Here is a 24,594-nt window from a genome sequence, read left to right as displayed (position 1 = left end):
GATACATTTGTAACACACGAGACATCACCAAAAGAAGCCAAAGATAATTTATATAAACCATCACATAAAATGTCATTTCCAATCAAATGAGAATCATTAAATAACTTAACCATTCCATTACCAAAATTAAATGTAAAACCACAAGCATCAAGTTTTGGTATAGAAATTAAATTTCGTCTCATCTGCGGTACATAAACTGTATTTTCCAAAACAAGATAAAAACCAGACTCTAAAGTTAACTTCACTACTCCTATGAATTCAACCTTCACTTGAAATCCATTTGCAACGCTCAATCTTACTTCATTCTCACTTGGCCTCCGTTTGCTTATGAACCCCGGCAAGGAATTTGCAATATGAATACTAGCTCCCGAGTCTAACCTCCAAGAATTCAAAGGTACATCTACTAAAGAAGATTCAAAACAAACTAAGGCCAAGGGAATACCTGAAGAACTCTTCTTCTTTTCCAACCAAGTCTTGAACTTAAAACAGTCTTTCTGCCAGTGACCCTTCTTTTTACAGAACTTGCATTGATCATTTTTCTTTATAACTGCTTTGGAACCACTAAAATTATTATTCTGCTGACTTCGATGGGACTTATTACCCTTACGAAACTTAGATTTACGATTATGAGAAGGCCCCTTATTCTGTGATGGCTGAAAAGCTAATTGCACAGTTTCAATAGTCTCACGACGCATCCTATACTCTTCTTGGGCACACACTGCTATGAGGTCATTCAAATTCCACTTATCCCGCTGAGCATTGTAAGCAATCTTAAGCTAATTAAATTTGCTAGGAAGGTTATTCAAAACATGATAGACCAGAAAAGGCTCCGCAGTGGGAATGTCAAGAACCTTTAGCTTAGATGATATATTTATCATTTTCATGACATGCTCCCTAGCACCACTTGTACTGTCATATTTCATGCTCATAAATTTATCCATCAGATCCCCAGTTTCGGCTTTATCAGACTTAATAAATTTTTCTCCGATGGCATTCATAAAATTTTTGGCATTTTCATTATCAGGGATGGCACCTAGAATGGAATCAGATATCGATCGCTTAATAATTTTCAAACAGAGTTTGTTAGCCCTTTCCCACTTTTCATGCTCGGTTACATATTCAACGGTACTCTTATCTGTGGGTTTTTTAAGCTTTTTCTCCATTGCAAAATCCAAGCCCAAAAGACCAAGTGCTATTTCTACGTCTCGTTTCCATCTCACATAGTTATTTCCAGTCAAAGTTTCAATAGCAGACAATTGATTCGAAAGAGATGGGGCATTATAAACTGTGGAAACATAAAATATCACTCTTAATATCATCCAAACTTAATGCATGCAATCAAATAGATGATGAAATATCCAACTAATTAATATGAGCTATTAATTAGATAATCCGTAATTTAAATCGAAACATATGAATTTTATTACGGTAAGAGCCTAGGTGCATCATCATAAAGTCACCTTTGGGCGACAATACAATATGCTAAAAGGTACTCTTAAAACACATTATACAGCCAGCTAACAAAATTACACTGATTTTCGAAACACCAACACCTTTGGGCAGAAGGAAATTTCTAAACCAAAATAAGCTCGTTAACTTTCTCATGCCATTTTTCAAAAATATTACATATAATAACACCTTTGGGCAAGATATTATATGCAATAAATCAAAAGTTGTTGGGCAAAAATTTATGTATTTTTATTGTAGAGAAAATCGAATAAATAAAAATGAGTGTGCCACTTTGGCAACTACCACCCATTTTTATTTCAAAATGTTTCTCTTTTAGTGGGAAAATAAGAATCGTCTCAATGCCCACAAAAAATTCAATCACTAAATGATAATTATGTAACAAATCATAATCATTAATTGATAAACGACAAGAAATCCATATGTGATTAATATTGAGAGACGAAATTGGCAACAAAATTTCAAAAAATGAAATTTAAATGCATCAATAATGGCAATAATTAAAAATATAAAAGTCATCAATCAATTATTTATTTATCTATTTATTTATTTATTTTAATCGGGTTAATTAGCTAATAAAATTTCAATTGGGTCGAAATTGAAATTTTAAGGCTGAATAGAGCCTCCAAATTACGAAAATTGTTGAAGGGGCCCTCCTTTTAAAATTGCAAGTTTAAGCCCAATCTATTAATTGCAAATAGGGGCCTCTAATCTCCAAAATTGCGAGAGAGGCCCCCGTCCCCAAAAATATCATTACTGACCGAAACGGGCCCTAAATCTACCACCCAATTCTTCTCCCACAGGCGCCGCTTTTCGATCTTCGCTGTCGGCCGAAATAAAACCTTAAATCCACCATATATTTCTCCTCCAACAACATCAAATCTCAATTTCACAACAAGAAAAATATGTAAACATAGAACATTCATATTATACAACACATAAAATCAATTCACATATGCCATGTACTACTGCTGAAATTTTGCAAGATTTTAGAGGTCTTTTGGTGTATTGAATTTGGGATTGCATTTGTATATCCCAGCCAACAGCGCCGTTGACGAAAATTCAATGGAGGGATGTTTGCCTTTGTTTGTTCCAGTTTCTGGTGAATGGGTGATGGCTAGACTATAGGTTATTTGCGGCAGATTGTGTGTCCCTTTTGGATTTCTTTTACAAGTCAGAATCTGAATGGAATTTCTCGACCCTCGATTTTATTTTTATTATTTTATTTTATGAAGGAATATGATGTTAGCATGTAGGCTCTGATACCAATTGTTGAATTTTATTGTAATCATGTTAAGAACAAGAATCACAGAATAATAAATTGATAAATCAAATTCATACCTGCAGAAGCCATTGTTGATATGAATAATTGTTGTAATAGCAGCCAAGATCTTCCCCTCCTTGCTCCTCACAAAGTAATAGCTATCAATGGGACAAGCCAGTAAAATATCTGGAGAGGAGAGGGGACCAACCCTTTATATATAGGAAATAATTTGAGCCGTCCCATTACGACTAGAATTCTAATTAGAGTTTATTTCCGCCCCACATACTTTAAATTACCACATCAAATTAATTACAACCCGTAACCGTAAGGTGTAAAAGGCCCAATTGATCACTTAATAAATTTGGCTCAAACACAAATATCATTATGAATCATATATCTAACTCGTAAAATTTTGCAATCGAATGTGAAGCCCACATATGAAATTATTAATTATTCCAACATTAATACCATGATCAATCCAATGTTCCAATGTATAAAAAAAAAAAAAAAGAAGCTATTACAGTTTAGTATCCACGTCGTAATTTTTATTGTACGATTACAATTCAAACAAATCCTTTACTAAGCTAGAAGTTCAAATATTTTGAAGATTTTTCCTGTTTGGCATATAGGATTAATTAGACCATTATGGACAAAAAATGATGAGAATAATTACTGAAAATATATTGAAAAACCAGAAGATTTTCCAAGAAAATAAATTCTCATGTAATGCTTGTTCTAAATAATATGATGGTCAAATTACTTTCACCAACTAAAGTTGGGAATTCATTTCTTAAAATTATTGCGAGTGATATATGTGGGCACACTCACCCTCCCTGTAGACCATGTAGATATGTTATGATTTTAAAAAGGACAAAGCTATAGGTACAGGCCTTGCTTCACAGGATTTGTATAGAACACACGCATAGAGGATGGATCGACTGATATTTTTTGACAATAATTTAATCACATGGGGTAGTGTGAGTATTCTGTAAAAATTCTGTAAACCATACATTTGTACATATGGCATTTTCCTTTTAAAAAAGTGCATCTCCCATATGGTCACAATTAAATCTATTATACATTCGCAACTTGAAGGTTGTGAGATAATTACTATATCATTACCCATTAACAAAGTTTTTCATTTCTGTTTCGAAATATGATATTGCACATCGATTCAATTCGTTAAGACAATATTATATAAAGTCTACCATAAAATCAGTTTCTCTTTTCAAATGTCGAGAATTTTTAGCAGTATTCTTTTACATCATAATATGCCGAATGTTATTATTTATGAGACAAGTATCCCTTCAGTAGGGGAAATAAAGTCATCTAAAAAAGAAATTACATAAAACAAGGGATGTCAAACAGGTTGAGCGGCTCGTGGGCGGCTCAGGTTCATCAAATGACGAGCCCGAGTCGAGCAGGGGGCTTGATGCTCGGCTCGTCGAGCCCACGAGCTAGTGGCTCGTGAGCTCACAAGCTCGGGTGCATACTGAGTAAATCTTCGGGTTGACGCAATAGACTGCAAACCACGCCAACCAGGTAAATTGTATTAGGCAAACCCAGTGCGACAAAATCGACCAAGAAAGTGTATAAATACTTCAATTTTGATTGATGTTCTAGTTGGAGTCTCTAATAATTAAAGTTAATGAATCTAAAACATGCATGACGCGCGTTAGTCGAACTGATTCCAAAGACAAAATATCCCTATAAGAAAGATGGTCCTATTAAGATAAGTACTCCTGATGAGTACGAAACAAAACTAATCAGAAAACTACCCGAAGAGGTTCCAATTCCTCAAATTAGTGAAAAAGATGTAGATATATTATGTATATGTGAGGAAAAGATGAAATCAAAATAAACATTTGTCCAGAATATATATTTTATACAATTATAGAGCTCTATTATGAATGAAAGCGAGGATCATAAATAAAAAAATCGTATAAGATTGTAGACGTAAACATATTTGGCCAAAGTAGAAAGATGAAAGCCGAGCATGTCATTATGTGTTGGGACCCACAGTCCACACACCTAGAAGTGTAAAGCCAGTAAAACATTAATAGGTAATTTTGAAAAAGGAAATGAAAAAATATAATTGTATAAGCGTAGCTTTTGAACAATTAGTTTCATAATGAATTGGCATGTTTAATTAGTTTTGAATATCATATACACACCTAACGACTTTTGACTGATATATCATCATAAATGAGGTTGATATTCCTGAAAAGCTCGTGGGAATTTTAAAAATGAAAATTTCTACAATTAATTTTAATTAATTTCCTTAAAGTACACTTTAAGAATATATAAGTTGACATGTATATAAAGAACTCGTTCGACATAATTAAATTTTGATCGTATAACTTATTTATTTCATTTATAAGTGGTTTATGTGTATAAGCTTATACATAAAATATTTTATTTAACAAAATAGTTATATATAAATACAATTGAATATCAAATGATCAAAATGATATTATAATGTTATTTTAAAATATTAGAAACATAGCATTCTAACATATAACATTGTCATCATTTGAAGGTGTATAATGTTTTAATTAAATTTTTATTTAAATTATAAAAGTTACATGTTTATATTTCACTCTTGTTTTAGTTTATAAATTAAATTTTATTGGTAAGTTTGCATTTTCTTACTTCGGATATTTTGCAGTTTTCAATTTCAATCTTTTCGAAACGCTACTAATCTGCCATCAACCTTTTCTTTTACCACCAAAGGCCTCAAACCTTCACTTAATTGCAAATCATGTCTCAATTGACAGAATTCGTCTAGTTTGACTATTAAGGTAGCATAAAAAGACAGTTTCATCCTCCACCAATTTAAATAAACAAAAAGGAAAAACCAAGATAAAATTTTTCTTTAAAAAATTCACACCTACCACCAAGAATAGGACAATAAAAAAATAAAAATAAAAAATCCACACAATCCTCAAATTCACTGATTTCTTCCCTCCACCATAAGCCTATCACCATCGTCGGCTCTGCCTTTACTGCCATCAGCTCTTCGCCACTCTAGCGATATATCTGCAAACTACAAGTTTTTTCCTCAAGCTACACCTTTGTTGGGTTTGTGACCCAAATTTGATTGGATTTTTTTGGGAAAAGTATTGTCTCCTTTATTTCACTTGCTTTTATTAGAAAAATATTTTTCCTTTATTCCATGTGATTTTTAATCTTATTTTCATATTTTTGGTATTTCTAGAGTTTGACATGCACCCTGATAGATACTAGACTATTTTCACAAGTTTTGTATTACTGAAATATAAAATAATTGTGTAAGCACAATTATTATATTCGTTTTTTGCATATTAGTCAACTGAATAAAATACTCTGTTATTCTGCCAATTAATTCGTTGTCTTTATATATATATATATATATATATATATATTTCCCAACAAATGGTATTGGAGCTATTGATTGTGATTTGTTCGAGGTTTTGTTATTGATGGCATCCATGAAATATGAAATTTCGCTCTCGGATTACAATATAAGATTCTCATTTTGACAAGTGAAGATGTGAACTGTACTAGATGGATTTTAATGATGTGTTGTCGGGATTTGACAAAATATCCACAACTTGGATGACGGAGGAGAAACAATGGAAGAATCGAAAGGCACTTTTACAAATTAATTTTCATCTCTCTAACAATATTTTTTAGACCATTTTGAAGGAGAAAAGGGTAGCTGCGTTGTGGTTGAAATTGGAGCAACTATGCATGACTAAAAGTCTGATAAGCAAATTGCATCTGAAATAAATGTATTCTCATCACATGATCAAAGACGGATCTTTGGAAGATCATCTGGCCGTGTTCAAGGAAATCATCGCTGATTTAGAGACTTTAGAGGTAAAGTGTGATAAAGAAGGTTTGACCTTAATCATTTTTGTTCGCTACTCGCTTCACCTAGAGATACCATCTTGTATAGCCGTGATACTCTCACCATTGAAGATGCGTATGATGTATTGTTTTCAAAAGCGAATATGAAACATCTGGTTGGATCTAAGTCAAGAGATGGAGAATGCCTGTCATTCATGGTGATCGGAGAAGGGTTAAGTCGCTATCAAATTTCCATAATCAGGTTTATTATTATTTGTAAGAAGAAATGACAAATTAAAAAAGATTGCAATAAATTGCAGAACAAAGGTAATTTCACTACAAATCATGGAAATCAATCAAATACTTCTAACGAGACTAACATAGCTGAGAATTATTTGAGTGATGGAAATGTTTTGATGATTTATGACATGTAATCCAAACCTGACGAGGAGTGGATTTTAGACATAGCTTGTGTGTTCCATAAGTATCTCAATCGGAATTTACTTGAAATATATGAAACTGTGATGTAAGGTGTCGTTGTTATGGGTAACAATAAACTTTGTCGAGTTGGTATTGGTAGAATCAGATTGAAGTTGGTGGATGAAACATGTAGAACGCTTAATCATGTTTGACATATTCCAAATTTGAAGAAGAATCTCATTTCATTGAGCACTCTTGATTAAAAAGGGTACATATTCTTTGGAGGGGGTAGAGTCTTGAGGATTTGGAAGGGTGTTTGTGTTGTATTGGTGGGATGGAAGAGATCCCAATTATAAATTTTGCAAGGTCGAGCAGAATTTGTGAAGAAAAGTCAACACAAATTTAGTACCATGATGGAGATTTAGTTTGGTACTATACTTTTGGGATTTGGGTCGAGGTCCATATTGAAAAATACTACTCAGTCAAGTTTGGAGGATATGGATAATTTCGCTTTGTCACCATTATCTGCGATTTCATCTATTCAATTATTAGGGATAAAGCCATTGGAGATAGGTATGTAGATGCTGATTTGGTTGCACATGCTTTTAGCCCTTTTCAAGGTGTTGAGACTAACTAAGGGCCTTTTACGAAAGTATTAGGAGTTTATTCTGTTACAGGGTGTGCTTCGACATTGTTTTGTAATTTCTAATTCTTTGTAAATTTTGGGAAACCCAGTGTTTGGATTCATGCATCCATGTTGGATACCGTGAAAGAGGTAGAGTATTTTATGTTGGAGAAAGTTTGTTTCTTATTGAAGAGTTCGAATTTTTCGTTGCAATAGGATTTATTTTTTTAGGTGGAGAAACTTTGGAGTTTCGTTTGTTGCATCAGAATTTGCATCAAGGTGGAGATTGTTGGGTTTATGACCCAAATTTGATTGGATTTTTTGGAAAAACTATTATTTCCTTTATTTTATGCGCTTTTACTGGGAATTTTTTTTTTCCCTTTATTCCACGTGATTTTTGATATTATTTTTATCTTGTGGTATTTATAGGGTTTGGCTTGTATTCCTATAAATATTAGATTCTTTTAATAAATTTTGTATTACTGAAATGTAGAATAATTTTATAGGCACAATTATAGTATTTGTTTTCTCCATATTAGTCAATTGAATAAAATACTTCGTTCATTTGTGAATTAATTCTGTCTTTTATTTTGTTGTTTGTTTGTAATCATATATTTCATATCGTGTCATATATATTGCCTCAACCCGTGTTATTTCCCAACAACCTTTGTCTTAATATCCAAGCCATCAGTAGTATGGTTTTCCTGCGGTCATGTGATAAAACCTCATGGTTAATTCTTGGCTCTTGCCCATTTGGTAATCCACAAGCTTTTGCTTCAATAGTGTCCATAGGATTAAGTTTCTTGCCTTTCGTTAGGATCAAACAGTAATCATCTAAATAATTGTTTCATAGGTATTAAACAAGTGTGCTATGCGCGACCAATCTCACTTTATGCTGCAATTGATAAATTATTTTTGATATATATGTTATCTATATTTGGATTGAGCAGAAAATGTTATGACGAGGCTAGGAATATTCTCAATGAGTTTGACGGTCTAAAAGAACTAATTTTGAAAGAAAATCCACAAACCTTTTACTTTTATCATTTTGCACATAAACTTTAACTAAGGTTTGTAACGGTGGCAGAGAAGCATATAAAAAACTGCACCATTTAGTTTAGTCACTAGTGTCATGAATATTGCATGTGATTATCCAAGTGTTGTGATCTTCTTCACAAAAACAAATAGATACCATTGTTTCAAGCACTCAATAATAGTGAGGGAGCAAACAAAGTTCAGGAATCCTTGTAGATGCATAAACTATGGAAGAAAAGTACAGTAGGTGGTAGTTTGCCTATTCTCATAGACTTTGTCCTTAATTAGTCTACAACTGGTAAGAGCTATCTCAATATGTTGTAAATTCATGAGGTTAGCGAAATATATAAAAAGCGACTTCAATTGATGAGGAAGAATCAACATTGGTTGTGATTATTTTTTGAAACAAATCTATTTTTTGTGTCAAAAATACAATATTGATGTTTTTAACGTAGATGCTCGTATACATGTTGAAGTTCCTCATTGCAACTTCAAGATTTAAATAATCGTTAATGTACCACAAATGTAGAGGTAGATACATTTGTTTTCCGCTGTTGACAAGACTTAATCTTGAAATCTTAAGAGCATGAAATCATCATTTACACTAGGCCACAAGCTGACTTGTTTGTGTGTGTGTGTGTGTGTGTGTGTGTGTATAAAGCACTCATTACCAAGACATTTTTCAACTTCAAATCATGTATTATGATTATATATAGAATATTGTTATTTAGCATTAGTTTAAAGGCATTTTATGATAGGTTCAATTTAAGGTAAAATTTTATAATTTATTTACTTGTACATTTCATTTAATGATGCCCAACATCACCTAAACTAATATTGTAACACTAGTGATACTAAATAGTATGACTTTCATATAGGGGTTGTCAACGAGTCGAGTCAAAACTCCCGACTTCGGCTTTTTTACATTTGAACTTTTTTTGGCCCGAGCCAAGCCAAGCAAAAGCCTGGCCAAAAAATTAAAGCTCCACCCATGCTTTTGACTCGGGCCTTGTCGAGACTGTTCAAATTTTTTTTTTCCCTTTGCTACCTGTTGAGGCAAGCTGACCAACAGCAAATTAGCTGCTGTTGAGGCAGCAAAAATTGGAGATTTATTTTTTAAATTATTTTATGCTTTTTTTTTTTAATTTAAACGGGCCAGCCCGGGCTCGAGCCGACTCTTCAAAATAGGGCTCAGCCCAAGCCTTGGTTTGGTGCCTTCGAGTCTCAAGTCGGGCCACTGACAGTCCGAGCCGACGAACCTAAATGTCATCCCTACTTTCATATATAACACCAGTGGTGCCGATTTTCACACAAAGAGAGAGAGAGAGAGAGGAAGGGAGAGGGCGGAGGGCGTGGGGGAGTATTTTTTAATTCTTAAAGAACTTAATTGGCAAGTACTTTAAGAACCTTCTAATGTTTGACCATTGCGGTTGAAGGGTCCAATTTGCTTGTCTTTTGACTCTAGTCAACCAACAAAAGAATTGGGAAGGATTCAGCGTGGTCGGGTTCACACACAAAATTCATGCATATTTGACACATTAAGGTTCACAATACACACACAATAATCAATATTAATATTAATATTAAAAGTGGGTTGCTCAGAGCAGCCATCAAGAATGATTTTAAAGTATCAAGAATGATTTTAAAGTTGAAGTGTGTGTTGATAGCATATATAAGACTACGAGTATGTTTGAATTCCATTTTTAGTGTAGAATGCATTTTAAAACAATAGATTGATGTAAAATGTTTGGTTAAAAAATAAGAAAAGTTTTTTTTATTTACGTGTAACATTATTTTATTGAATAATGTGTAATTGAAGAGAATAGAGAGAAAAATATATTTTGAAAAAAAATAGATATCAAACAAAGGAAATTAGACTGTGTGAGCAAATAATAGTATTAGTGTTGTCTTTTCTCTTTAACACTGGTCAAGAATGGAGACTTTGTGGGATAATACACTTTCATCCCTCAAATTGTCGACACATAAAGATTCTTCAGAATAATAATTAGAAGAAGACTGATTTGTTTATGTTGTCTTGTTACAGTTGATAGCCAATTATGATTGTGAAGTTCTTTGAATGAGTATGCGGTGGACGAAGATTTTATTTGGTGATGTTTCATCATTGTAGTGGTATATAGCTGAAACACGTAAATCCCGTTGTTTATTTTGGCACTGAGTAAAACAAAACAACGCTATTTTAACGTCATACTTTCAAAAACCAAGGTTGAAACATATTCATAATAAAGGATATACATAAAACAAAAGCCATGCAGAAATTTGAGAGCCAATAAGGGCACATCCCGCAATTTACCTCCACTAGTCATTGAGGGGCCGAGGGTTAGGGGTCCAGGATTTAGCCTGGCGAAGTTGGGACACCTGGGTTAAAAAAAAAAAAAGATATACATAAAACATTTGTAGGATTTCACAATAGCTAAAAATTAAATACTAATTGTGGAAAAAGACTTTCATGATTGATAATATAAAATTGTCGTGTAAAACTAACATCTGTGTGATATAATAAAATCCGTCATGAAAAACCACGTTCCATGCTGGTTTATTCAGATGAAAATGAATTTCTCATGTGGAGTTTTGTATAATTCTATTATGTAAATATGTGCTCAGATTTCTAATAAATATCATTGCAACCATTATCAAAATTTATCGTGATACTCTTTTGTAGAATGTTCAAGCACTATATTACAAGATATCATCACAAGATTCAAGAATTTCGTGTAGAAAGTATAAACTATAAAGCCCCTATACCAATAAGGAAATGGTAGGGACACATAGGTGTGAAGAACTCGTTTGTGTGTGCGTGCGTGCGTGCGTGCGTGTATATGTGTGTATATACACACACACACACGTACATTTTAGGTCTTTTCTAGACAACATATGCATACTGTCCAAAAATTCCAATAAAGTACATAAAAAATGCTTTTAAGCAAGGTTAAACATACTAATAATATTGAAAATTGTCGAGTACGGAGTCCCATTCATGCTACCTTTTCTTCTTTCATCTCTCTCTACATACACAAATATTATATATATAACATTTTCGTTTGATCTTCTTGTTAATTAATGTGTTGGCAGATCATGCAACATAATTTAGGCAAAAGGTTGAGATCAAAATAAGGCCTTCATTCTCAAATTAGAAAGAATCTTTGATCATAATCACAAAAGAGAACATATTAAAAGGATGCTTGTGACATTCCCTCAAGCCATATTTGCTTATATATTCTTTTCTACTTTTGTTGAACAGCTGAAAATATATACTCAAAACTTAAAAAAAGTTTTAGATTTCTATATCTTCCACACAATGAGACTTCACTTCCTTCAACAAGATACACTGTACTTAGAAAACTTATGTTCAGGGGCGGACATAGACGACTTGGTTTAGGAGGTCACAAATAAAATTTATAGGATAGGGGTCACAAATAAAATTTATAGAGTATCATCTAAAAAAATGCTAAACAATTTTTTTTTTTTTTTCTCTCTTCAAAATCTAGAGTGTCACTTGACCCTGTAAACCCCCCCGGGGTCCGCCCCTGCCTATGTTGTAAGAAAGTCTGTCTACTCATAATTAGGGTTAGAAAATTGTTTATTTAGATCAACATAATATCCCACATTTTTTCGATTAGAAAGGATGGGCTTCTTATGCCTAGTACATAAAGATCCTACCAAATAACCCAAGTGCATTATCAAGACACAGGAATCAACAATATAACAAATAATAGATTTAAGCTTACATTCCATTTTTATTATAATGTTCAATGCTTGTATCATGAATATTGATTCTGCCCATTATTTTATTATTTGTTCTCCTTTTATCGAATTCAACCTACTATTATATGTGTTAATGTACGATCAACCAATTCCTTACAATGGAATAGCAAACGTGGGATTATAACAGTCAACAACACATCTCTCTTTACTTAGTAGGGCTTGAAAGGCCAGATAGTTTTCCTTTATTGTCCAAATGTACATAGAGAAAAAGGCTAAGCTACACCATGTAACGCTATGGGAACATCTTTTTTGTCCACTTCAGCTATGCTATATGGATGCGCAACCTTGTGAAAGAAAGCATCATATATAATATTATTGCTTGTTCGCTAGCTAGCAAGTGGTTGGCCCCTTGCATTATTGATCAAGTAAGAGAGTACTCCCACTTTGGCTCTCCCTTTAGCATGACCAATCTTTCGTGCTGAATATGCCACGAGAAAAAATGAATGTGAATATTTTAGTTGATAAAAGTATGCAATATTTACTTAATATTTTTCTCTTGTGCTTAGGGATTATAGGAAGCATGTTTGGAAATTCTTAAAGGTAAGTCAAAATTATTGCACGACCAAGACTTTTTTTATCCTCCAACATCGTCTAGAGGGTAAAGACGCATCTTAGCAAGTAAATATCTATAGCTTAAATGAGAGGGGAATGAATGGATAAAGGGTTTGTTTAAAGATTTTCTTTTGTTTAATTAATTTAAATCTAAGGTGGATAGTTGAAAGTTTTACGAAGCTAGTGAATCATCCTATCACAAAGGTTTATTGGCACCTTTATTAATTTGATGTTCCAGCGTAAATTCATATTTATTTGTTTAAGACGCAAATGTGCATATTTTGCTCGTAGGGAATAGGGATGAGTATAAGAGAATTTTTATCACAATCTATTAAAAAATCTAATATTAATCCTCACCAAACATCCTCTAAAGAATTTTGTCTTTAATATGAATAGATGGTGGCTCATCTGAAAATAACAATTTTAGAATTTGACCGTTGTGTTTGAATTTCCCACAAATCAAATTATTCCTCTTAGCTTTTTGGGTTTTGAAGTTTCATTTTAAAAGATCAGCATTTTGCATTACTATTTTACGTTGATATTGTTTCCATGTTAGTGTCGATTTTTACTCTTTACAAATCAAGTTTAAACTCGAAAACGCATTTTATAATCTCTCGATTCAAATTAATTTTAAAAGAGCATATCTCAAATTACTTGAGTAAATCTCTTAAATCCAATTTTCTAGTCAATCAACTCAATTATATGCACCATCCAAACAAAAAATGCTTATGGAATCATCTTCTAGATAACGTTGAAAAAGAGCAATCAGTTCAAGTCCCAAACAAAGCATATCAATCAAATTTCAATGTTTTTAGTCTAACAGTTGGTGGACATATTTTGTAGTGTTCTTGAATGACTTGTGACAAAGATGTTGCTTGGACTAGCTTTACCACAAGGTTCGTCCGTTGATTTCTCTTTTTCTGAACACGAGTCAATTAATAGATATAATTTGTTGCGTCTCATACTCAATAAATTTCACATGTCGTATTCTATTTTATTTCAACTTTTTTAGAAAATGAGTCCAAGGGAGATACCAATTATTTGAAGCAATTAGATTTATGTCTATATATTACCAATAGACACCTCCACTTTCAAATATCAAAATGGTGTAATCAAGAAATCTTGAAATTTACAAGTCTTTTTGACTTTACTAGCGTTCTCCTCTCCATTAAAATATGCCATTCATTGTGAAAGAGAAATGAATATAGAAGTAATTGAAAGACATTTTCTGCATTCAAACCTTGGACCACCTATATGGGAGCACCTATCAAAGGTTTGGAGCAGCCAATTTGAATTCCGTTCTCTTTCTTTAATATTACTTTTACAAGTCTTTCTAAGTCTCCTATCTCCTACAAACAACAAGACATGTATGTCGAAAAGAAATTATAATAATGTCGCTTGAACGAAGAAAGAAACACGTAAATACATAGTGACAAAAGATGCAATAATCATTCAGAGCACGAAAGTACATAATGATACAATGTATTGATCACAAAGAACACGCGTGTGTACCTATCGATAAAACACAAAATTTCTTTCTTGAGCAGTAAATCGTAGATGCATATCTTTAGTGGGACCTAGTGAAGCTTCAAGAAAAAGGGGTCGAATATTTGGTGTTTTAAATGGTAATTTGCAAGTTACTTAAAAAAAGTTGAAAATTTTATAATTTACCTTTATGGTCTATTTGATAAAGACGATACAATCAAAACTATTAAGAAACAAAAAAAATTAAAATCACATTCATTATATTATCCAGTCACACTCAATATAATTGCCCACTAAACATAAATTTAAGTTAGAGTTTTAATAACTTTATTAAATTTGAACTAAATATATGCATAAAATGTCAATAACTAAGCTAGGTATGTTATTGTACATGTGATCTTCTATGAACTAATCGATCAACATACCTTCTTGTGTTTTTTGCAGCATGCACTTGTATAAATTTCAGGAAAATCGAATTTCTGTTGAATTATAACACGAGCCTTGACTTGAGCAAAATAATAGTATTACCTTACCATGAATGATGTATATTCTCACCCTTATGTTCTTCCATGTCGACTAAGAAATATGTATTAATTAAGATCACTCGTGATCACGAACAAAAATTAACTTTCTTTTAGAAAAAAATGTTGTCAATATGTCGAACTTGTTGAAGTTAATTATTAAAAAGTTCGGAAAAAAAAATTTATAATTAGTAATTAGGAGCTCCATTTCGGATCGGTGGTGATCGCCACTAATAATGTATAGTATTACTCAATATTATAAACGAATCTATCCAAATGGGATTTGGCCCCGAAACAATGTAGTGAAGAAGTATAGAATCGCCTTTGAAAGTTGGAAGCCAATTGTCGTCTGCCAAGTGGAAATTGTTCTTGACACGTATGCACGACATGGATATTTACTTTTTAAGCAGGGGATAATATTATGTTTTAAATTGCATTATTGTGGTACTAACTAAAACTTCAGCCACGAATCAATGGATGACGAATTTCGAAGTTTGATGAAAAATGAAGCCAATCTCTGATGGGCCCATCCCACCTTTATTATTATCAAGTAAAAGTAGTCCATCATATACAGGCCCAACCCAAAAATGGTCCCTTGATAGAGCCCATTATCCTAGACAGTGTATCTGTATATATTTGAAAACTTCATTAGTCTCTCTCAAAATTAAAAAATGAAACCATTGATTCCATCTCCGAGTATGAAATCGGACCAAAATTAATTTATTTTGACGTTACTGATTCGTAATTTTCAAGTTTAACTAAACACAATTGATGCTACCAAAAATCGTACCTGATGATTTTCCGAGCTTGATGATTCTGGTTGATCACGATAATGGTCTTCCGGTACCTGAAACAAAGGCAACGAGGTGTATTCTCGTCGCCCCTCCGATGCTTAAGTCAGAAAGGGAAACATATGCGTGAGGCTATGTGTTGAAGAACAATGAAAAACGTACTTGAATAATGGCCCAAGGTTCTACTTTTATAGGGGTAGGTAGTGTACTCCTAGTAGGATTGTGCTGGTTGGATGTTTTTATCCAAGGGAATTTCTATTTATAAAGAGTGTCCTACTTGTAATGAAATTGTTTGTCAAACGGTATAAGGGTTGATATAGAATCCTTGGGTGTTTAGGTTTGTTTGTTAGATACCCAGGTTTTAGGAGGTATGTTGGTGGTATATGTCCCGAGGACTATTCTCGAGGACTTGAGAGGATGTAAATATGTCCTCGAGGTATCTCGAGGACAAGGATACCTCGAGTCCTTGGGGAGACCCCGAGGACCATAGCATGGAGATGAGATGGGGTATATATGGAGTCCTCGGGATGAACTTCTCAGGGTATATCAATATTGGCATCGTCAACAATAATTCACATCAACTGTTGACTTGAATGAGTTCTTGAAAAACATGTTCCAATTTCACTTCCATTTTTTTAATACTTCGAGGAATCGAAAGTGCTAATCCGAAATTTAGGAAAGGAACCCATGACTCTTATTAAATCCAAATGAATCATGCCTCACTTACAAAATTTTTACAGGATTACACTAGTCAAAACTTCATTTGTAGTTGAAAAACAAAAAACAGAAAAACTGCCAATCATGTAACGCCACTGTAACACCTGTAAAAATTCTATAAACAATAACCTTGTACATATAGCATTTTCCAATCCAAATTACATCTATGAAATTTAAAAGATCCATTTGTCCAAGTTTACAAATGACCCAATAATGAATTGACTTGACTTGACGTACCATGGTGAAATTCATAAGAAAAAAATGATTGGTCCACAGCACAAGCCAATGTTTAAAATAAAACATAAAAATTTCGAGTTAATTCAAGTTATTTGGTTCTTGGTATTAGAATTGATAAGCTCCGAACCGATCAGTTCCGATCCAGTTGTGATTCAATCCAATGATTATGGTAACTTCATCCAGTCCTATTCAAAGCTCAGGGAAGCTTGATTCAACCATTTATGGCACTTACAGTTAACATATGATTTTATATTTAAAATTAAAATAAAAACAGAATCGAATGAATGAAAAGAAATTGTTTGCACATGGATGCATACTTCAATTTTCATCCCTTCACAGGATGCTCAATTTAATTTGAACTTTCAGAAGATAAAGAAGGCAATATAGATGGAAAATGCTGAAACTAGAGCAAAATGCCTTAAGCAATAAACTACAAGTGTAAAAGTTTACACTCAAAGATTATGGTCACGCAATCCTTTTATAAACTATATTCAACAATGAACTGCACGAATTTATGTCACCTTGGACTACATAAATAAAACTAAAAGATCTAGGTAATACCAAGGGTCTATATCGTTATTCGTCATCACAAGCCTCGGCTGCAGCTATTTCAGAATCCAATTTGTTAAACAACTGATCGCTTACGTGTTTAGCAACAGAAATCATGTCGAGTATAATGCTTGGGTCTAGACCTGCGCCCCCGCGTTTGGTCAGTCCGCATATTCGCCCTTGGCTATTGACAGAAATGGAGACAGCTGAACTCATTTGGGACTCCTCTTCTGGTGTTGCATCTACAATATAATGGCTACCAACCTACAAAATTGGTTTAAAAAAATCATTATGTTGCATAAAAATTTTGCACTTCAAAGAAGAAACCTCTAAATATAACCATCTTACTTTTGTTAAAGTAATTATGACAGGGACACCAGTTGTATCGAACTGTAGAAATTCCTCGTCACTTACATCCACCTCTGGCTGCTCTTCTGATGAGGCATTGGCTGTGACTTCAACTTTTGGAATAGCTGTATTACTCAGAGCAGCCTGGAAGAATAATAATCGAAAAGCAAACCATGATTAACGAAAATTTGCATTATTCATGGAATCATAATGCCGATACAACCATGTTTCTTTGTTTTTTCTCCTCAATATTGCCTACTTTATCAGAACTGAAAGTAATGAAGAGAAAGATCGCCAAGGTCACTTTGTCACCCACATCTTCGACGGCAAAACCATCACACACATTAAAAGGAGGTTTAGATATGTTACTTATCTCTTACTTTCTAAATGGAGAAAGTCAATATAACTAACTTTGACCATAAAAAAGCATTTATTTTAAAATTTTACTAAATTACATTACAAAGAAACTTTATAAGCCTCGCTAAACATGCTCTAAATCCTCAGTGTCTTCACCTTTTACTTTCCATGGAAATGTAAGAAAGAAATGCATATACCTTAACGGCAGCACCCAAGGCATCTAGCAGATTCCCATCTGAACTAACCACAAGACCATCGATATAAATATCCCAACAAACTTTGCCCTCAACAATTGACAGAGATGAGAGATCGATTCCAGCCCCTATTGTGAAATTTATGCAAGGGGGAATTTATAAAGGTTTACAGGTTTATTAGTTTCATAGCACATGGAGTAATATGAGAATAAATTATTATGCATTTGTACCTGCTCCACTTTTACCACCCAAGAGACACCGCTGAAGTGCAGTAGACAGTTCCACAGATAATTCCTCACCACCTCTACCCTGTGTGAATAAAAGAATCAGAAAACTATGGGACAACCACCTCGAGATAGGTGGGGAAATTGGGAAACTGTAGTTTTAAAAAGACGGCAAAATCAAATGTTACAGAAAGTAATATAAACTTTGCCATGCGTATCCTTACATAAGGAGGGTGATCGAATCGTAATATTGTGATGCAAACCAAGAGAAATTATCTTGTTGCAGCAATGGATATGACATCGGTAAAATGAGATAGTTTAAATTTAGCCTCCAATAATCATTGTAAAAATCTAAATGTCCACAGATCTTTAATGTTCTCTTTTGGTCATTCAAATTTATTGATCAAAAGCTAGTTCTTAGTAGTATAAGAATAGAAAAGGGTATCCTTTTCTTGATAAACACAACAGGGAATGCCTCTGACAACGAACACTCAAACCTAACAAGCAACAACTCCAATGACGATATCAACTGACTGAGAAAATACATAAAATTTTCTACAGTAAAGTCCATGAATCCTTTCATCTCTCCCCAAGGCACACAAAGTTATATGAGGAGAAATTTGAACGACATTCACAACAAAGAATATTTGAACACGGAATAATATCTATCCATAGCTCTACCTTCATCGGAAAAAATAATCATCCGGGTAATACAAACAGCTTATTGAAGTGATTCAAAACTTAATTATTACTAAAGATTTGAAATAAAGTTGCATTTCAACCCTGGAAATGCCAAATAATAATACCTAAAACCTGAACTACACCAAGTTAACCATATGTAAAAGAAACGAGAGAGGGAAGCATTAGTGAATCACAGAACGTGTTATTTCACAAAGAGAAAGTGAAGCAGAAGGAAAGAAAACTAAATAGTATTCCATTAGAATCCAAGAACTTTATCCTAAGTGACATCCCCCTTTCATGCACAATATTGAAAGGCAGTATCCTCCTCTCAACCCACCACTCTCCATATACAGTCACTTACGATACTTTTAGTTCCACACACTTGAAACCACAATTTCTAATGTATTATATAGCATCATGGTCTATTTACCAGGTGAACTGCTAGAAGATGTTCCAGAATGTCATATGCACAAAAAAATTGAGAAAATTTTGTTGTTTAATAATTATAGTATTTGCTTCAACTAAGACCATGTCATCATTTCACTTATATTTTAATTATCAAGAAAATAAATTCGAGCCCCCTAATTATACATAACTAGGAAGCAAATAGAGAAATTAACAGAACCTCAAAAGTTGGTTCAGCTGTTGGACTGCAATCAACATATATGGAAACCTTTCCTTAGTCAGGATGAGATGCATTTGGCTTTCCAAGCTCAGCCTGCATATGAAAGACACAGGTTGTAAATGGTAGCAATTATCACTAATCAGGAAAAACACTAAGCAACATCCAATAAGGATCGGTAGGCAGTTGCCAATAGTGTAAGTACTAATATGAAGTGTATTAAGCAACATCCAATAAGGGTCAGTAGGTAGTTGCCAATAGTGTAAGTACTAATACGAAGTGTAATACCTTCACACTAGCAATCACGTCCGTTGCACCCATCTTGACTCTTGCTGAACCACTTGCCTTTTCAAAGACCACAAGGACAAACAATTTAGCATGAAAATATAAAAAGTATGCAAAGAATTAATCAGCAAAACAACATGCTCTCCACCTGTGGAATGACACCAGTCTCCACAAAAATGGGCCGGTAAGTTAATCGTTTACGACCATCGGTTCGAATATCTTGAGCAATTCCACCCTTTATAAAGTTCTTCTCTCCAAGCGAAAGACCCACCATAACTGCACTAATGCTGAAGAACGTGGATCAAACTTTACAAAGTTGATTTAAAAAATGTTCACCGACAATGTGCATGACATTGAAACACATCATGAATAAGTGAAATAAGACAGTGTTGTAGATGTCAACATGTGAAGAATCAACAAAGACAGTCCTTTCTAGTTACCATTGTTAAATTAAATTTAGCAGAGTGATATAGTCTGCCGAATGCAATGGGACTTGGATGTCCAAGATGAGAATTAGCCCTTGTTGGAGTCCCATTTTTTTTTATCAAAATACACTCTTCAACAGTGATTTGACTCCATTTCAACCATATATTTAAACAAACTGATATTATACACAAATCCAAAACTTTTCCTTATTTTTTAACCACACATTCTCTATCATAACAATATTTCAAAATGTATTTTTTGAAAACAATGGGGCTCAAACAACCCCTTAGTGAAGAGATTAAGTACTGAACTGACCAGTACAACCAGACCACCATATAAAGACAAAATTAGATCCATAAAGACGTATTTTTGAAAACCAACCCGGTCATTGTCATTGTACTAGACGTCAATATATATAAAAAATTGTTGCAACTAAAGAACAACTCACACATTCCCTCTCTGTGAAAGCACTTAAATCACGAACCTCCAACCCATAATTTCCACTCCCTGATTTTCTTCTTGATTTTCCGCTGCCTTCTCTTTTTCTTTAAATCTCTTCTTTACCTTTTTGTGGCAGTTGACAAATTTGTTTTTGTGCAGTAGAAAATTTGGGACTAGCAAGGGAGGATAAGCTTGTGGAGATGCAACGGCTAACTGGCGGATCCAAAAATTTCAGTGAGCTAGGGCAGTCATTAACCATCAACGATCGTAATAACGAGATTGTTTATTAAAATTTAATTAAATAATAATAAAAAAAATTCAATCAATATTACAATTGAACTTATCGGATTATGCACAAACAAATGGATCCATCTAAAAAATTGTGGCAAACCCATCTAAAGAAATTCAAGAGAAGAATCACACAACTTTACGGTTGAATTTCAGTCGACTATCAGCATTGCACAACAAAACGATTTTCCTTTGCCTCATTTTCCAAGTCCCCACACAAAGAAGAGCAATAGAAGCCCCAATATCACTATTTTACACCAAACAGAGAGACCCATCTAAATATTGCCCAAGAAAGCCCAGAAAAAATAGTAATTAAATAGTTCTCCCATGGTGGTTCAGTGAAGAAATATTTTTTCTGATTTTGTGAACAGCAACTCTATAGAAAGCCAATCAACCCAACTGACCAAATCCTTGTTCCACGATTCTAAGACGAAAATCCAATTACACTCCCCAAAATCATTAAAATCCAAAATAGAAAGAAAGAAAGCACTGAATCACAGACCCACAAATCAAGTACCATAAAATAAATCTGCAATTGATATCACACATATTAAACACCGAATATTAAACATATCTAGATACTACCTGGAGGATGCTGTTGTAATAGTAAGTGTTGCCGAAGTTGTCGAGGTCGAAATAGTGTTCGCCTTCGGTAAATGGTTGTCAAGACCCTTCTCTATCTTGGAACTGCCGCACCCACAGTGAGAGTGAGCCTAAAGGTTCACAGTGACACAATCACGGTTGCAGAGTCTGAGCACCGCCGTGCTCTGCCGAAGGATTACCTCTGTCGCTTACGTATCTTCCAATTTCTTGGCGTAATTACTAGGTGCAAGTAGTTAATACGTCCCAAAATCAGCTTAATTGTCAAATTATTTGTCTGAACTTTTTTAATTTTCTTTTGCGCGCCTCCCTCTACGTGAAACAATACCTAACATGCCCTGTTTATCTAATGGTGCAAAAAACGGGAGCGACGTTATGTCACGTTGTTGATAGTTGTAGTGTAGGAGTTCGATTCCTAAAATATGAAATTGAACTCATTATAGGTGCAGTTTGTAGGCAGCTCTTGTTCTCTGACATGTTGGGATATGTCTCGCGATTTACCTCCTTCACAAAGCTCTAGGGCCGGGGCGTTGAGAGCCCTCAATATTGGGGTTCAACCTTTTTTATTTTTAACAATACCTAACATATTAGGGGCGACGTGGTCCGAATTGGTTCGAATAGAATTAGATTCGAAATTTTTCAGTATTTAGTAAGTGGAATCGTCGGATCCAAATTTAATTATGAAATCGTTCGAGTTTGATTCCTTTCAATTTAGTTTAGTTTGATTCAATTCGAATCGGTTTTCAAATTTTGTACTATAATTAATTTTTTTAAAATTTACACAGTTGAATTAATTCAACTAATGATTTGTTCAATTTTAACTTTTACAAAATAATGTAGTCCAATCTTTTTTTTTTTTGCTACTCTTTCTTGAGTTTTTCATAGATTTGATTGTTAAAATTACAGAAAGAAAATGATAACGAGCTTACAATAATTAAAAGTGAAGTTATCGAGCTTCAATTCAATTTCTTTATGATGATTGAAACAGCACTACGATAGAATAACAAATTTGGATAAAACTTATGTTAATTTGATTAAGTTTGGCTAGACTGAAAATTAGAAATAAGAAAATCATATTTTTGGGTTTGAGCTAAATTAATTAGTTAGCATATTTATTTATTTTAAATAATTTGACTTATTTAAAATATATAAAATAAAAAATTTTAGGGAGATTCGATTCTTATTGGTTCTTAGCCCCTGTTTGGCCCCCATTACGTGGAAAAATTAATGGGTGAAATAGTATTTTTTTTTGAAAAATGAGTGGTTGAAAAAAAATGAAAAAATTTCTATTTACATGTAATATTATTTTATGGAAGATTGTGATATTTTAACTTAATAAGAACCGCTCAATTCGATTCAGTTCGATTTAAGTCTAGTTCGAGAGTTTTGCCCGCCCTTATATTAATATTCTTAAAAAAATAGTTTAAACTAAAATTTAACTTAATTTAGTTAAATATTAAGGGGCTGTCTGGCACAACTTATAAGTAATTTTCTGATCGTTGCTAAGGGATTTTCCGACCGTTAGGGCTGTAACTTTTGACTGCCCATCTCTATGGTGGGACCCGCCGTTTGACTCAACAGTCAAAAAAATGCTGAAAATCCAATGGAAAATCTGTGCCAGATAGCCGCTAAAATTATCTTAGTTGAAGGATTTATTTGATACAAACTCATTTTAGAGTTAAGTACCCTATGAATTACCAAAATAAGCAAATTTTTTATAAGATATAGTAACTTTTTTCTCGCTTTATCAAACATGTAACATAAAGTTTTCAATTATTAAATCATTTTTTCAATGGAATCGATTGATTTACCCAATATCAATAGAGCTCTTGATATTTTCTTAATTACACCGGATCGACCATAAAAACAAAGAATCGAACGAAAAAGACCGATTCAATTGTTGCTCAAAACCATAGTAGTCAAGAAAGGAAAAAGAAATTGACTACCCGGTGGTCAAATGATAAACTAATTTACCACATACTGATTTTTGAAGTATTTCAGCTTGTAATCCTTACAAAAGAAGGAAAAAAATTTATAAGAGGCAGCATTGTATTAAAAAAAAATATTCTTAACATGTAACGAGCCAATGTAAAATTAAAAAAAGTACAAAACGGTTTTACCATTTTCAATCATAGCGTGGAATTCAAATGACCTCACATTACGCCCTCGTTTGGTCCCATTCTTTTTCATTTTTGATTTATATATCTTATTTTTCAAACCACGTAATCTTTTATAAAATAATATTACACTTAAATTAAAAAAATTTCATTCTTTTTTAATCATATATTTAAAAAAAAAAAAAACACTTAAACACTAATACAAACATCAAAATTTGAAAAAAGAAAAAAAAAAAGGAAAATGGGGGCAAAATGATGGAACCTTTAGGATTAAGGTGTGAATCTCTCATTAATATTCAAGTTGTTTTGAGATTTGCTAAACTTCGGTGGAACTAGATTGTGATCATTTTGAATTTCGAATATTTAGGGGGTGTTTGATAGTCGTTTTTATGTAAAAATATATTTTAGAATAGTAAATTGATGTGAAATATGTAGTTGAAAAATAAGGAAAAGTTTTTGATTTGCATGTAATATTATTTTAATAAAGAATGTGTGGTTGAAAAGAAGAGAGAGAAAAATACATTTTGAAAAAAATGACTATCAAACGGGGCCCTATTATAATATTAAGTATATGTTTGGTTATGATTTTTCACTCAAAAAAAATCAATTTTTGACCGTTACTTTCTTAAATTAATCGTCATTTTTTACTTTTTTTTTCTTACAGGTGGGATTCATTATTTTTTCTAACGATTAAAACATCAATTCTTATAATCATTACTAAACAAGTTCTAAAA

General features: G+C 33.2%; 1 pseudogene; it reads right to left on the bottom strand.

Moving 5' to 3' along the window:
- Window positions 1–17,114: 17,114 nt before the first annotated feature.
- Window positions 17,115–22,016, bottom strand: LOC111384622 (annotated as a pseudogene).
- Window positions 22,017–24,594: the final 2,578 nt, after the last annotated feature.

The sequence above is a fragment of the Olea europaea genome, chromosome 3, assembly GCF_002742605.1.
Source record: "Olea europaea var. sylvestris chromosome 3, O_europaea_v1, whole genome shotgun sequence".
Classification (NCBI taxonomy): domain Eukaryota; kingdom Viridiplantae; phylum Streptophyta; class Magnoliopsida; order Lamiales; family Oleaceae; genus Olea; species Olea europaea.
The sequence above is the reverse complement of the archived record's forward strand: the minus strand, read 5'-3'. Positions and strand labels throughout refer to the sequence as shown.